Source organism: Pan troglodytes, chromosome 7 (genome assembly GCF_028858775.2).
Source record: "Pan troglodytes isolate AG18354 chromosome 7, NHGRI_mPanTro3-v2.0_pri, whole genome shotgun sequence".
Classification (NCBI taxonomy): Eukaryota; Metazoa; Chordata; class Mammalia; order Primates; family Hominidae; genus Pan; species Pan troglodytes.
In genome coordinates, this window is record NC_072405.2 from 27,533,305 (window position 1) to 27,550,688 (window position 17,384).

At 40.2% G+C, this 17,384-nt stretch overlaps 1 protein-coding gene across 14 annotated transcripts in view; it reads right to left on the bottom strand.

Annotated features, from left to right (window-relative positions):
* PSD3 (pleckstrin and Sec7 domain containing 3) overlaps positions 1-17,384 on the bottom strand; it is a 728,752-nt gene that overhangs the window by 695,015 nt on the left and 16,353 nt on the right. For 6 of the 14 annotated variants that reach the window (XM_024345058.3, XM_024345057.3, XM_024345056.3 and 3 more), the window contains 3 exons: positions 15,132-15,346; positions 9,800-9,928; positions 1,846-1,909 (listed from right to left, as the gene is read on the bottom strand). The gene's annotated coding sequence lies outside the window, so the exon portion shown is untranslated. The remainder of the gene's footprint in view (positions 1-1,845; positions 1,910-9,799; positions 9,929-15,131; positions 15,347-17,384) is intronic. The other 8 variants (XM_063816241.1, XM_024345060.3, XM_054657257.2 and 5 more) reach the window with 2 other exon arrangements.

Here is a 17,384-nt window from a genome sequence, read left to right on the forward strand (position 1 = left end):
CCTGGCTGACCTGTATTTGTTTACAAAGGGAAGGAAGTCTCTCTTTCTCCAAACACAGACACCCTTTACAAAGCACAAGCAGGGAGATTCTGTTCATGAATATCCTGAGAGACAGGTTGTAAGCCCTGCAGCAGAAGCAGCCCTGGTCTCAAAGTCAGGCTTAGTTCAAAGACTTTTCTCTCCTTCTCTTGAGCCAGTGCTTTTCCTTCCAACAGCCTGCTGATGCAAGAAGTGGTTCCTCAGCTAGCAAGTCTGCATAATATTGCCGGAAGCTCACAGGCTTTCTCAGACCCATCCCAAGATGGATCCTTTAAAATCCCAGAGACATCTTACAGTTTCTCTGATTGGGCCAGAATTTCTTCATGGGGATTTCATGTTCTCCTTTTCGGAGAGAAGATGAGCACCCAAAAGAGGGTGGAGAGGCTCCATTCCTTTCCCCATCTCAGGAAAATGAAATTCCAAGGACAGAGATCAGGGGGGAAATCACATCTTGATCGTTGGCAAAACGGAAACTATTAGGCTTAGCATATCCTGTTTTGAGTAAGGAAAAAAATAAAATTCTCTATTCCACACCCCACCTAACCCTCCCACCTAAAAAAATCCTATCCTCATGACTGAAGGAGTTATTCTGAGAAGCTTATCTTTTCATATCTACAAAAGTACATCAAATATTCCCCAGACAGTCCTACCACCTCATCACCTCCAACCTTGCCAGCTCACACTCATTTTTAAAATCTCACTCCTAGCTTATATCCTGCCCATTAACAGAATTGTGATTATGGAATTAGGCTGAAACCGTGTCTACATTCCACACAATCTCTAACACACTGATACTTGGTCATTGTTATTAATGACATTAATTGTAACATTTATTCTCCTTAAGAATGTATAGCATGACATGAGGTTGCATGCTTTCTAATCTTTTTTTTCTAATTATTTATAAATGTTCACATTCTGTGTGGTCATCAGTCGTCTTCAAAGGAAACACTGACATTTTCTGTTAGCAACTGCTCTGCATGGAATTGGTTATCTAATATGTCTGGTTAACAAGCCTCTCTTTGACATTTAATAAACTGCAATGATTTCACATTCAGGTAGTTCCCTGTTTACTTGAGGGCAAAGGGCTGTATAGAAGCTAAGTTAGGGGATTTGATTACAAAAACAAAGATTTTATTTTTATGGATAAGAGGAAAGTAAAAGTTCTTTTTTTCTAACTCTGTCTTTCGAAGTTTCATTGTCCAGCCTTTCTTTGGAAACACATGGCATCTTAATACTTTTACCGGTCACAGTTTTCTTTGAAATGCATTTGTCATCAACTCAATGCTTTGGCCATGACTCCATCTCTTTAACCATGAGATATTAAATGAAGGGCAAAAAGCAAAGTTTCAATTCCATTTTATTAAAACAGAACTAGATCTTCTGAATCAAGATAAACTTGAGTTTTCTATTTAAAAAAAAAATTATCCCTCAGTGTATGTTCATGAAGACTGTGTATCCAACCAGCCAATATTTCAGAATATATTGAAAGAAAAGCATAATTCACAGGTCATTAAACTGCCTAAATCCTCAAATACTGTGCCACTGGTCATTTGATTTTATGCTTGAGTAGGTTTAGATGGTGAAACAAGTATTTTCCTGATTCTCCTGCCTCCAAAGGAAAACATGCCCCAAAGCCACCTAGCAAAATACCCCAAATTACCTCTGCTATTATGCAACAATTCCTATCTTTGCAGTTATGGATAAAACAAAGACGGAATTTTGAAGGACCCAAACACTTTCTCCTAAAATATATTCTTGCTAGTATTCCGCTTCAGATGAAAGTTCAAATCCTAAGCAGTGACTTACCAGGCTTGCATCTCTCAGCTCCTTGAAGAGGTTCCGCTTTGGTTTTGAGGGGTTATGTCTGAAACTTAAAATATAAAATGCTTTCAGTTAAGCTGCCTGGCATGATTGACTTTGTTTATTCCAGTCATTCCATTCCAGTGAAAATTTCAATCCCTTCTCTCTGTAAAATCTTCAAATTATTTTCTTCCTCATCCTCCTTCTCTCCTAGACTCCAAGCCATGGATGAAAAAACACACGATCTTGGCTCACTTGTTAAGGAAAAGGTGTAAAATGTACATGTAATCAAGCAAATGAGGAATTGACAGTTGAAAAATGATTTAAAATTTTTCAAATAGATATAGCTAACCCTGTTAGCTCTCTGCTTGTATATATTTGGTAAGAGAATAAGCTTTTTCAGCGCAGGAATGATATAAGGGCAGGAAGGGACACTTCTGCAAGTCAAACAGAGAGAGAGAGAAGAGGAGAGGATTCAAAAAGGTGCCAGAGGGTAATTGGACTCTGGCTCTGACAGTTGATCCAAAGCACGCTACAGGAAGCACACTGGTTAGCTAAAGTTAGACAAACAGTGGCCTCTGATGGAGCCCCAGATGTCACGCCAATTACACATGGTACAGAAACTTGCAGTTTATTTTGACAGTCATTCAAGTTAAAACATGAGATGAGAAGTTTGCAACAGAAAATCCATCTTGGGCCTAATTATTTCATTTCTATAAACAAGGTCAAAAGGTCTCATTTTATTATTATCCTCTGTCCTTCCTTCCCAGCACTATTTTCCACCTCCTATTTTAAAGGTGCAAACATATTCTAACAAGGTTCATCTTTAAAAATGTTGTATCAAAATGGAAACTTTTGGTTTCTGGCTCCCTCTATGTTGATATAAGTGAACAATCTTACAGTGTTTATTTTGATAATCAGTATTGAGCAAATATCTTACAACTGGGAAAAATCCTCCTGCTCTGTAGAGAGCAGTTTTGCCGACTGGTCACATACAATATAGGCTAGAATTACAGACACTGGGTAGTGAGAAAGTCAAGTTCTTCCTCTAAGCACTATGTTCATTTATTTTCTTTTTTTTTCTTTTTCTTTTTTCTTTTTTTTCTTATTTTAAGTTCTAGGGTACATGTGCACAACATGCAGGTTTGTTACATATGTATACATGTCCCATGTTGGTGTGCTGCACCTGTTAACTCGTCATTTACATTAGGTATATCTCCTAACGCTATCCCTCCCAGCTCCCCTGACTTTTGGGTATACCCACATGTGCTAATTTCCTTGGCTGTACTCACATTTGTAAAAATGGCAGAAAAGAAAATATATGGTATTTCTCTGGGTATACCCAAACACTAATGACAAGCTGATCCTCAAAAAAACCAGACAGAAAGACTGAACCCTTGATATAGAATTTTTATTGGACTTGCAGGAGGGGGAGCCTCATCTACTTGGCCCACGTGCTCGGCCCACGTGCTCAGCCCCTGGTGGGAGGGAGCATGTGAGTAAGCAAGTGCAGGGTCCAGTTGGCTGCTTTGAGTGCTGACACAGGAGCAAACTCCATGCAGGGCCTGCGGCCAGACCAGGCGTGTCACTCTGAGGGGAATGCAGCGGCTCCCAGGCATGGGTGCCTGTGATTCCAAAGCCCCAGAGGAGGTGTTAGTTTGCTAATTAGCTCTTTTAGTTCTGCCATCCACAGCTCAATAGACTGCGGTGTGGTAGCAAGCTCAGTTGGCCCCTTGACTTGTTCTGGCCCACGGCTCTGGGACTGTCTTAGCTCTGCCACTGCTTCTGTTGTGTGGGGTGGCTGCCCTCCACCAGCAAGGGCAAAGGGCAAGTGTTACAGCCCTACTGGGTACCCCTGCTTGGTGGGTCCTGAGCTCTTGTCCAGCATCCAAGAAGAATGAGGTCATGCTGACTATTGAAGGGTGATGAGGGCAGAGAATTTTAATGAGTGACAAATCAGCTCTCAGCAGAGAGGGGAACTGGAGAGGGTCGGGAAGGTCAGGTTGTCTTTGCCAAAGTCAGGTCATCTCTTCTTGATGTGGCTGAATCTGGGGCTAGGGGTGTGCATGCTGATTGGTGTGTGAGTATGAAAAAAAAGGTTAAAACAAAGGCACCAGTAAAAGGTGGGCACAGTGTAAAAACAATTAGGGAAGGGTAGGTATATGTAAAATAGTTGAAAGGTGGGGCTTACTCAAAGGAAAGCACGCCAAATGGAAGACAGTTTCTCAATCCAGTCTGTGGATTTGGCTTGTAGCTTGGCCTTCAGGCTTTAAGTCATTTTTGACTTGAATGTGGGGTTTCACTGGGGACCTGACCACCCCTGTCTACCTAGGATTTCTCTGCTTTCTGCCTCTATCACCCTGATTCTTTCCAGATTTGGTATTTATTGGGTTTGCAGAGACCTCTAGTGTGCTTCATCTAGTGATAAGGTGGGGTAACACCCAGAACAGACAGTGATGGTGAACTTGGGCAAGGCCAATGCAAATTGCAGGGAGGAAAAAAAACATCTGGGGGGAGTTTCCTGAACTTTGAATAGCAAATATTTGGTGGAATAACAACAATAACACATAAGTAAAAGTAAAATAAAATCAAAGATAATTAAAGTAGAAGGCTTTATTTGCCAGAAACTAACCTGTTAAAGATAGTTTCCATGGTTTTCATTTTAAGAAATAGTGCAAAATCATGTGAAAAATACATTTAGCAAGAAACTGAGTCACAGGCAGTTTTGCTATTCCATATCCCCTCAAATGAGTAGCCCTGTTGTCTTATATTATCTGCTCTCTAAGCACAAAACCAAATTACCATGAATCAATATCAAGATATTAAGATAATTATTCTGTTGAGTTTCTATTATTATTTTCCTCAAGCATACATTTGTGGTCTCATTTCCTAGACATATTTTATGTAGTTTTATATAAATTCATGAAAAATTCTCAACACATGGGTGTTTCATAATGTCACTGGATGGTGGATTTTCCTTTATGCCTTAATACACATTCATTGAAAACATTGTGCAGTCCTAATGGAAAACCAAGAGGAATGTTAGCAAACGTCTCCTTGAAGTTAGCAAACCTAATGAAATATTTTGTGCAATAAAACATTGTTTTCATTTGTGACATAAATTCATTCTTATCTACTTCCTGAGTTGATTTTGTATTTATTGGAGCTATAAACAGCTCCCAAAAGTCAGCCTACTTCACTGACAAGGACTCTGATTTCCGTTCAGTTAAGGCAGCTATCTGAGCTTTGTTATTGCAGTATTTGATCCTCTTCTCTTTTCTGCTCTCTCTCTTCTATGAAGGTCACCTCTCTCTCTTAGCCATGTGTCAGAATCTATTCCACTTCTCTCATATTTTCTAAGTCAGATAGAGAAGGACGCTACCTCTCTATTCATTCTGATATTTTATTTTGAAACAGTTATAAGGGACACATCTAAAGATTTTAAGTAGTAGTAATCTCATGCCTTTTTTCTTTTTTCTTAAATTTTTTTCATGATAAAAGTAATAAAGGCTTATTGTACAAAATCTGGAAATTCCAGAAATGTACAAAGTACAAAAATGGTAATGCAGATCAGACACATTACCATCAGCCAGAGATAATCTCTCTCAACCAGTTTTTTCCTATTCACATATTTATTTTTAGTAATATTTGGATAGCATTGTGTCCTGTTACACCTACCAATATATTATGAGCATTTATGTCCCCATATTCTTCTTTTTTTTTTTTTGAGACAGAGTCTCGCTCTGTCACCCAGGCTGGAGTGCAGTGGCGTGATCTCCGCTCACTGCAAACTCCGCCTCCCGGGTTCACGCCATTCTCCTGCCTCAGCCTCCCGAGTAGCTGGGACTACAGGCGCCTGCCACCATGCCCAGCTAATTTTTTGTATTTTTAGTAGAGATAGGGTTTCACCGTGTTAGCCAAGATGGTCTCAATCTCCTGACCTCATGATCCGCCTGCCTCAGCCTCCCAAAGTGCTGGGATTACAGGCGTGCACCACCGCAACCAGTGGTCCCCATATTCTTGTGATTTTAATTTCTACATAATACTTATAATTTGTTTCATTCTTCCCCCATTATAGAGCATTTAGATATTTTCCAGTTACTATTTTAAATAATGTTATTGAGAGCATCTTTCTTGCCATTTTTAAGTTATCCTTCTTCATTAAGAGAAATAGATTATTCCAATAATTCTATAAACATAATTTCAGTGACCTAGGGGGGATGAGGGGCCAAGAGAGACTCTATGACTTGCCTGAGGCCATATAACTACTTATTGGAAATGTGGAATTCTTTGATATTTTCAGTTTCTTTATCTGTCATGATTAAACCCTAGGCTTTTTAATTGCCTTTTTTTAAACCAGTTTCATTCCATTTTATAACGACTCCTGCCACTTCATTCCCATCCTTTCCTTGCAGCCCCACCCAAAAGCCACCTGCCTGGTCCTTAGGGCTTCCCTCTTCCCATTTGCCCGGAACACCACTATCAGGTGATTCAGATGATCCTCCTTATATCACTATCAGGTTCAAAAACTTCATTGACTTCTTAGTGAAACCCTGCATGAAATATAAACAACTTGCCTGACTCTCAAAGCTCCACTTTTCCCTTCAATCTTACCTCATCCACTCCCACTTGTCTGCTGTTCCCTATCACATTCCCAGCTTCCTGCCTTCTTCTTATATTTCTTTCTTTTCTTTTTTTTTTTTTTTTTTTTTAGAGACAAAGTGTCACTCTGTTGCCCAGGCTGGAGTGCAGTGGTACAGTCTTGGCTCACTGGCACAGTCTTAGCTCACTGCAACCTCCACCTCCCGGGTTCAAGCAATCCTCCTGCCTCAGCCTCCCAAGGAGCTGGGATTACAGGTGCATGCCACCACTCCCAGCTAATTTTTGTATTTTTAGTAGAGACGGGGTTTCAGCATGTTGGCCATGCTGGTCTTGAACTCCTGACCTCAAGAGATCTGCCCGCCTTGGCCTCCCAAAGTGCTGGAATTACAGGTGTGAGCCACTGCACCCAGCCTTCTCCTTATATTTCTTAACCAATCAGAATACTCCTTTGTTCCTCCTAATCTCTTTAACTTCATGCAGTCCTCTAAGGACCAGTGTGAATCTCATATATTCCATGAAATAGAATGAACTTCCTATTGTATCTGAAATTGTTCCATTTGAGTTCTAGTCTGAAAAGAGCCACTTTCACTGGAAAATGTGGGGGCAAATAATTAACTCTGCTGAGCCTATTTCTGCATATGCAAAATAAGAATAATTTCACTAATACCTGCCCTATCAACCTCCCAAGATCCTAGGAAGGATTGGATATGTTTTATAAAGTTTTGGTGAGCTGCTAACTGGTATATAAATGAGGGAAAATATTCTCCACTGTGTCCACTCATAGCTGTCACTTTAAACCATTTCAGTATCCAAGTCTGTACAATATATAACACAGCACTGAGTTATGTTTCATCCCATCAAATTCTCTCATTGTCTTATGGATGCTAATCATTTTTCCTCAGCTTGGTTGTGAAGTCTCTCAATGTAATACAGTATCTAATATTACCTCTCTAACCTGGGCATTGCTGTAATGACTACCAGTCTAATCTAGATAAGTCCTAGCTGGTAAGGTCTGGATGGGGTCATAATGGGATTTAGACATAAGTGGATGAGTCAGTGAGGCATGGGTGTTCCAGAATTTTTCTGGAGAAAAAAAGTGTTACACTTCAGGAGTCCAAGAAGACTGGGATTAAGGTTAGCATACACCTTGTGAAGTCTATGTACTCTCAATTTAGATTTTGTTTCTTGGATATATTTACTGAATTTTTATAGCAACCCATATTAGGCATGCTTACTGTTGGAAAGCAGAAGCAAGAATGTCCTTCAGACACCTAACCCAGCCTTTGGTTACCCCAGTCAGAAGGGTCAGGCTACCCAATCATGATATGTTGTTAAACTTGGCCTCCTGATGATCTGCTTATAGATTATTCATTTAATCTGAAATTTACTTCTCAGTTTTAATTTTCTAGTTTCTAGAGTCCTAAAGAATATTTTTTCCTAACAGGTCTACCCTGAAAAAAGGTAGTTCTAAGGTAAAGATTAGGACTAATGACAAGAGATAGAGATAAGGCTAGAGTTAGGGTTAGCACTACCTTTAGGTTCAGAGTTAAGGTTATGATTAGGTTTATGGTTAGTGTTGGATTAGGGTTCAGTTTAGGATGATGGTGAGATTTAGGTTCAGGCTTAGGGTTAGCATTTATGCTAGGGTTAGTGTTTGTGTTAACTCTACCCTTAAGGCTACAGGTTAGGTTGACGTTAAGGTTAGGATTAAGTTAGATTCTAGGATACAAAGGACACTTTTACAAAAGATATTCTTGCAAATGTTACTTCATATGATAAAAGAAAACATCTTCCACATTTTTACCCATTTCCTTGGAACTAGCAAAAATACTATTGTAGTAGAATGCCTATTTTATAGTATTCCACGATTAAAAACAACTATAAAGTTTTCCATAGTTGATCAGAGTATTTTTAAATCTCTACTACTGAAAAGGCAAGTAACACCTTTAATGTCAATGTTAACACCCAAGAGGTCAATTTTTCAAGGGTATTCAATTTATACTACCTTCTTCCCCTGACATTCTCAGCCACCAACATAAAAGCTGATACCATTAAAGTAAAATGCCATGATCTGAAATGCACTTACATTTTATCTGAAAAACATTTATATACGTAATATACATATATTATTACATATTATATATGTAATATACGTATATTACATATTATATATGTAATATACGTATATTACATATTATATATGTAATATACATATTAATATACATATGTAACACGTATTACATATGTATTATATGTAATATTATATGTATATATGTAATATTATATGTAATAATATTACATATAACTAATTATTGTAACATGTAATTATATGTAATATTATATTACATATATTACATATTACATATAATATTAATACATATATTACATATATTATATGTAATATTACATATGTTATACATGTAATATTACATATATTATATATTACGTATATATTATATACATGTATAATATGTATATAATATATACATATTATATAATATTACATATATTATATATGTAATATTATATAATATGTATAATAATATTACATATATGATATATATAATATTACATATATTATATGTAATATTACATATATCATATATGTAATATTACATATATAATATATGTTATATATGTAATATTATATGTATATTACATATATTAATATACTTATGTAATATACATATTAATATACATATATATACACATACTTTTGAAGTACCAGTCACTTGTCAAGCACCATAAACCAAAACACAATCTGTTTAATAAGGTTTCCAAATCATTAGACGTCACTCAAATAGATATTTTCAGCTAGACCTCACTCTCCAACAACTTTAAGTGTCTAGTGACTGAATGATGTCCTCACATAGCACCTGAACTTCAACAGGTCCAAACATGGTCTCCACAGCCCTCGCCCAACACACCTGCTTCTCCTTCTGTTCTTCCATTTGATTTAATGGCAGCACCATTTACCAAGTGCTCCAAACCAGAAACTTTTCATCAACTCATTTTTCCTCACCTCCCTCTGTCCCATCCTGTTGTGAAAATTACCTCAAACCTTCTTTCTGCCCCTCTCTTCAGTTCAATTATTTCTTGCCTAAACCATTTGCAACAGCCTCTCAAATAACCTTGAAATAACTTTCCTACCTCCAAGTTCTTCCTTGTCCAATCTGTCCTCCCCACACTGTCACCAGAATGTGCCATCTTTGCTCTACTACCCACCAGTTGAAAATCTTTGCTAGGTTCTGTTCTAGAGTCTCTTTCATGAAAACTTTCTCATTCCTCTGTTGGTCTGGAATTTTCTACTTCCTTCTTTGCACCCTCCCATACCTTGTACGTCTATGGTTGCGCTTACCATAGTTTATTACACGTGTTTCCCTTGAGTAGATTATAAACTTCTCAAAATCAAGATGATCTCATTCACTCCTATACAACCAGTTCACAGAACAGTGCCTGGCATATGGTAGGTGCTCACAACATTTTGCTGAAAAAAAAAAAAATAGCTTACAAGACCAAGTAACACTCACAGATCCTCTTTATATAATAGTGTGTCCGGTCCCAAAATAAAACTTATGCTGTGTAAGGCTTCTTAAAAAAGTACACCCTGCATCTTAACAGGAAGTTACAGATTAATAAACAGCTGACAGAATGAACTAAACAGCATCCAGTGACTCACCAGGACCGTTCAATTGCTGCTAACTAGATTCAGGGAGAGAGAAGATGGGGCCAAACCATCATTCCCCATTGATGGGAAGATTTTGCAAAGATGCTTGAAAGCCCTGGGTATCAGGGCGATGCCTATTTGCCTACACTGTAGTGGAAATTCAGGAACAGAAAAAGGCCATAGCAAAAATGAATTTGGGGGGCTGTGTGAATACAGACACCAGATAAATACCAAATATGTGGCCACGGAATGTCTAACACACCCTACTTCATCCCTTGTGTAACATACAGTCTTGCATGAGGTATATGCTCAGTTTTTAAGTTACTCTTCATGAGAATATGTGGTGAATGCACAGACGAGACATGGATTTACCCTGGATTTTCTTCTGCCTTTGCCACCTCTGCAACAACACCAAGACCAACCCCTTATCTTCCTCCTCCTCGCCCTACTCAACATGAAGACAAACAGAATGAAGGCCTTTGTGATGATCCACTTCCACTTAATAAATAGTAAATATATTTTCTCTTCTTATGATTTTCTTAATAGTTTTTCTCTAGCTTACATTACTATAAGAATATTTTATGTGTACAATACACATAAAATACAAAACATGTGTTAATTGTTTATGTTATCAGTAAGGCTTTCAGTCAACAGTAGGCTATTAGTAGTTAAGTTTTGGGGGAGTCAAAAGTTATACTCAGGTTTTTGACTTCAAGAAGGGTGGGAGGATGTGGGGGTAGGAGGGGCTGCCTCTAGCCTCCTAGGCATTCAAGGGCCAACTCTATATGGTTTTCTGTAACTACTGGCTGTCCACACTGTGCGGAACTAAGACGAGGTTGAGGAAGCTGGCTTCACAATTTTAAAATCCAAGAGCTCAGCTGCCGGTCTTCATTACAGAGCTGAGGGCCCAAAAGGCACAGCCTTGGGCTCAGGCTGCCTGGAGCAGATGCCTCCCACCTGAAGCATTTCTCGCAGACATAATGTTAAAACCCAGCACCTTGGAAGGTTAGATCTGATTGAGAACTCCCATTGGCAGCTCTCTCCTGGAAAAGTCTATGTGGCCAGAGGAAACAGGAGAGGAGGACTGGCCAGCGGCAATATACACACCCATCATGGCCAGACCATATATAAAAATAGAACTCTGACCCGTGACCCCTGCAGCAACCTGACCCAGAGCGTCAAGACTTGATCAATAACCACAAGCTTCCCTAAGGTTTGCCCTTCCTTTCCCCCTTCCAACTCAGGACCAACCCGAGAAAGCCAAATATGTTTCCCAAGCTAATCGCATGGGATACCTGCCTCCAGGTCACCGACGCCAGCAGCCTCCAATCGGGGCACAACTTAAAGCCTTCCGTTCTCCACGATGAAGGGTCCCCACTCCCCGGCCTGCCTCTGAGTCTTGCCACAGCAAGCTCTGAATAAACTGCCTCCCACTACCGTGGCCCTGGTGGATTTCCACCTGGGCGTCTGGAGCACACCGGGAGCTTGCCTACTGTGATGGAAGGCGCCTCTCCCTTGGTGGGGTTAGAGAGGTGGAACTGGAATTGGAAGGGTCACGTTCCAGTTCGGTGGGAGGAGTTGGGTGCAGGTAGATAGCCAGGGTGACGCCTCAGGCCAGGAGGTGGAGGTAGCTGGAGAAAGGAGGAAGGAGGCAAAGAAATCCTCCCTGCAGCGGTCCCCTGCGCTGGGCGCGGGAACAAGGGATGTGCGCGGCTCGTCCTTCCCCGGCCCGGCTGCTGAGGTGGCGGTGACTGTGGGGCAGCCGGGCCGTGCACGTCTGGAGACCGCCTGGGCGCTGGCCGCGGCTGGACCCCGGGAGCCGAACCGCGGGAGGGCGCTGTGCGGAGCCGGTGGTGGCCTGCTCGACGGAGGTGGCCGCCGTCAGCCTACTGGTCCTGTGCTATGTGCCCGAGGACTGCCCGGGAGCCAGACCTGCCAGCTGGTGCAGGACACCAAGGTCAAGACTGGAGCAGGGAGAAATAGTGCTGCGGCCTGGAGAAGCGCATCAGCCAGGACCAGAGGACATCTGCGAGCTGCCGGGCGGCCAAGGGGAGGAAGTCCGGCTGGTGAACCTCGTGGTGGCGATGTGGCGCAGGTCCCCTAGGGTACCATGCTGCCTGCTACCACAGCATCTTCAGGGAGGGTCACAGAAGAGGAGGAAGGCGCTGAACCCAGATTCCCGCCTGCTGTCAGCGTCCTAGGCCAGGGAGGGCTCTGGTTATAACTCACAAGCGGGCCTCATTGTTTTTCTGCTGGTTTTTTTGAAACTAAGAACAAAGGGAGTTAAAACAAAACAAAAACAGATTCTCATGGGACCAGCGGGGACACAACAGCCCGAGAGGGTGAAGGCAAAATGCGGCCGATTCAAACATACACCAAAAAATATATAATAATAATTTTGCAAGACAAACTTATAAAATTATCCATAATGATTAGCAAGTGTGGTTGGCTCATGGCTATTTTCCTCATTGTCTCCTTAATGACAAATTTGGCAATACAGACTTTTGGGACTTGAGACAACCAAAGAATTTTAGATTGCATTGCAGTTTATACAGAATATATTATTCAGTTTTTCATTATGAGAATAACAATCTTGGTGGTGACTGTTCCTGAAAGCTTTTCTTTTGCAGTTCCCCTTTCCTTGGTTTATTCTGTAAAGAAAATGAAAGCTAATCACTCTGTGAGACATTTGGGTGCTTGTAAAACTATGGGAAATGCAACAGTCTTCTGTTCTGATAAAGCAAGCACATTACTATTCCAGGAGTCCAGGCTTCCATTGGTGAAGCTCATTGTGTAAGTCCCATATCCATTTAGAAACATCTTTTTGACAGGTATTGCTGTTCATTGTTCTTATAACAATTTTTTAGTTGTTGAGGGTCCACCCAAACAGATTGGCAAATAATAGAATGTGTCTTTTTGGGATTTCTTCATCATTTCAGAATAGATGTTGAGAAAGAAAAGAAAAAAGAAAGTAAGGGAGGGAGGGAGGGAGAGAAGGAGGGAGGGAGGGAGGGAAAGAGAGAGAAGGAAAAGAAAGAGCATACCACAGGCTCATGCCTGTAACCTCAGCAGTTTGGGAGGCTGAGGCAGGCAGATCACTTGAGGTCAGGAGTTCGAGACCAGCCTGGCCAATATAGTGAAACTCCGTCTCTACTAAAAATACAAAAATTAGCCGGGTATGTTGGCGGTCACCTGTAATTCCAGCTACTTGGGAGGTTGAGGCATGAGGATCACTTGAACCCGGGAGGTGGAGTTTGCAGGGAACAAAGATCATGCCATTGCACTCCGGCCTGGGTGACAGAGTGAGACTCCATCTCAATTAAAAAAAAAAAAAAAGCATACCACATAAGAGTTTATAGCAAATATTAGCATATATCTTCAACTCAGAAAATCTATGACTACTGTCTTCAAACTGCCCGACGAGGGTTTTTGGTTGTTCAAAGAGGGAGTCTCAGAACTATCACTTAACAGGGGTGTCAAATCCTGAATGAAGAGGGAATACCTGTGTTTTCCAAAGTGTCGTGAAACCAATGGCTTGTGCAGGGCTAAAAATACTGTGCCTGATATTCAGAAATTCTGCAGATACCGACAACAAACCTGGCTGAGCAATGCATAAGATATTACTACAGATCTTGCATGAATTGCTTTTGTAGGCATTGAAGATGCTATGAGAGCCAAGGCGTAAGTTTCCTGTGGCTGCTTCAACAAAGCTCTGCAACCTGAGTAGCTTGAAACAACAGGAATGTATTTTTATCCAGTTCTAGAGCCCAGAGGTCTCAGAGGCCATGTTCCTTCTGAAGGCTCCAGGGAAAACTTCTTCCTTGCTTTTCTCATAGATTCTGGTGGTTGCTGGCAAACTTTGGCATTCCTTGACTTGGAGCTTCTAGCTTCATATGGCCTTCTGTCTTCTGTATTTCTGTGTCCAAATTTCTATCTTTTTTTAAGGCCAGCACTTTACTGGATTAGGGCCCTCCGCAGTCTAATGTGACTTCATCTTGATTACATTTACAAAGACCTTATTCCAAATAAGGTCATGTTCACAGGAACCAGAGTTCGGACTTGAATACATCTTTTTGGGAGACATATTTCAACCGTCAACACCTGAGGTGCCAAATGCAGTTTCATACTGCCAGCATACTAGATTCACTGCGTGCGTGATTCTAGTGACAATCTCCACATTGTAAGGGCTGTTGCCCTGAAATATAGCATTGTAAAGGTCCCTGAAGGTTACCCATGCTTAGAGGGTACAGATTTCAAGAAACTAATGCATAAAAATGACAATGGAGATATTGAAAAAGAAGAAAAGGCTCAAAAACAAGGGTTGGTCAAAATTTCATGTACTTGCAAGATCCAGCTGGTGACAGTTAATTTTCTGTGTTCATTTGACTGGGTTGAGGGATGCCCAGCTAACTGGTAGAAACATTGTTTCTGGGTGTGTCTTTGGGGCTGTTTCTGAAGGGGCTGTTAGCATTTAAATCAGTATACTAAAGATTGCCCTCACTTAATCTTTTGAGGGCCAAATTGAACTAAAGGGCAAAGGAAGGGTGAATTCATTCTCCCTGTTTGATCCGGGACATCTGTATTCTAATTCCCTGGGACATCAGCACTTCTCAGGCCTTCTTAGACTAGGAATTATAGCAGCGGCTCTCCTGGTTCTCAGACCTTCAGACTCCGACTGAATTACACCACCAGCTCTCGTGGTTCTCCAACACACAGAAGGCCAATTGTGGGACTTAGCACCCTCCATAATCATGTTAGTCAATTCCTCTCATGAATCTTCTCCTATATAACCTGTTGCTTCTATTTCTCTAGAGAACCCTGGCTGGTACCCCAGCCTTGCTGTTAAATATACTATTACTTAGTTAAAATGTGTAATGAATAATGTTTCAAGACAGAGGCAAATTGTAACAGTTACTGGTGATGGTCCTAATGATGGCCCAGTGTTAAAGAGAGCAGATGTTGGATCTGCAATGGGATTAACAGAAACAAAGATAGCTAAAGAAGTTTCCTATATCATTCTTACCGATGACGACCTTGCAAGTATTGTTAAAGCTGTCACATGAGGTAGAAATGTTTATGACAGCATCTTCACATTCCTTCCATTTCAGTTGACTGTCAGTGTCACACTTGTGGCCTTCACAGCTGCATGTGTTGTTGTCCAGGATTCTCCTTCTAAAGCTGGTCAAACCCCTCTGGTGAATCTCATAGTGGATGCTTTTACTTCCTTCGCTCTGGCAACTGAAAAGACAATGGCGTCACTTTTGCTTTGTAAATCTTGTGGTAGAAAAAAATCTTTCCTGTCCATTTATAAAATTGGTGTATAACAATTTTATATACAGTGTATAGTTACTTTTAGTCTTATGTTTGTTAATAAACTCCTCTTTTAATTTTGAAAGTGGAAGAAACACCATCCTACATGCTCTTCCTTCTCTCCTTCTACCTATTTTGTAATGATATGTTTATAATGATATATTTATAATTTAGTACTTCTGTTGGATGCAACATATATATGTATACATGTATATGTATATATGTATATACATGTATATGTATATATGTATATACATGTATATGTATATATGTATATACATGTATATGTATATATGTATATACATGTATATGTATATATGTGTATATACATGTATATGTATATATGTGTATATGTGTATATATATGTATATGTATATATGTGTGTGTGTGTGTATATATATATATATATATATATATATATATATACGGAGTTTCACTCTTTGTTACCCAGACTGGAGTGCAGTGGCACGATCTTGGCTTACTGCAACCTTGCCTTCTGGGTTCAAGCGATTCTCCTGCCTCAGCCTCCCAAGTAGCTGGGATTACAGGTGCCCACCACCATGCCCAGCTAATTTTTTGTATTTTTAGTAGAGATGGGGTTTCACCATATTGGGCAGGCTGGTCTCGAACTCCTGACCTCAGGTGATCCACCTGCCTCGGCCTCCCAAAGCGCTGGGATTACAGGCATGAGCCACCGCACCTGGCCAACTTTTTAATGAAATGAATGCCAGGAAGCTTCATTGCAAAACAAACATATTTGAAAGACTTTTCGGTAATATCTTTTGTCTAACAGTCAGGTGAACATTTGCTATATCATGTGGTATGGTGCAATACTGGAGATAGGTGTTCCACTGTACAAATCTTAGTCCAGACATATGACCATGGTGCATTTTCCAAGGAGTTTTACTGGGGGTTCAGCTCTTAACTATAGTTCCCAATAATTGTGTGGAGCCCATCATAAGACTTTCACTGGGGGAATGATTTAGTAAGTTATTTATTTAATTTACTAAGTATACGTGAGAGTCAGAATTAAAAATGCAAAGCAAAGATCCATTTTGGGTGCTGTGCTGAGGTAGAATCAGAGATCCAGTTAGAAAGATAGAAGCATGGCCGGGCATGGTGGCTCACACCTGTAGTCCCAGCTACTCTGGAGGCCAAGGCAGGAGAATTGCTTGAACTCGGGAGGCAGAGGTTGCAGTGAGGTGAGATCATGTCACTGCACTCCAGCCTGGGCGACACAGTGAGACTCTGTCAAGAAAGAAAGAAAGAAAGAGAGAGAGAGAGAGAGGGAGGGAGGGAGGGAGGGAAAGAAAGAAAGAGAAAGAAAAGAAAGGAAGGAAAAGGAAAGAAAGAAAGAAAGAAAAAGAAAGAAAGAAAGAAAGAAAAAGAAAGAGAAAGAAAGAAAGAAAGAAAAAGAAAGAGAAAGAAAGAAAGAAAGAAGGGAAGGAGGGAGGGAGGGAAGGAAGGAAGAAAGGAAAGGAGGGAGGGAGTGAGGGAGGGAGGGGATGTATTTCTTCCATTCATTCACTCTGTCAGGTCACCCAGTATAAGGAAAGGAACCCTTTCCAAATTTACACACATGTTATCTTAAATACTTAAAATATCCTAATACCCCCAAAACAACTTCATTTTATCCTTTTCCTAAAATCTTAGATTTTGCTTTTATAATAAATGAATGGAGTTGTCATCACTTTTACTTTTAAAAGCTGTTTTTTGGAAGTGAAGTATACACAGAGGGCTGTATTTTAGACAGAAGGGTAACGTGAGAATTCCATATAACTAAAGCATGGACAAGAAAAAAATATTCTAACTGTTGTATTTCCTTTCATCTTTTAGCAGAAGTCCAAGAACAAAATTATGAATAAGTTAATATATTAATATTTGCTATTAATAAAAATCAACTATCTACATTATATGAGACAAAGACGTGTTTAAAAGGCCAAGTAACTTATTGAAACTATTGTTA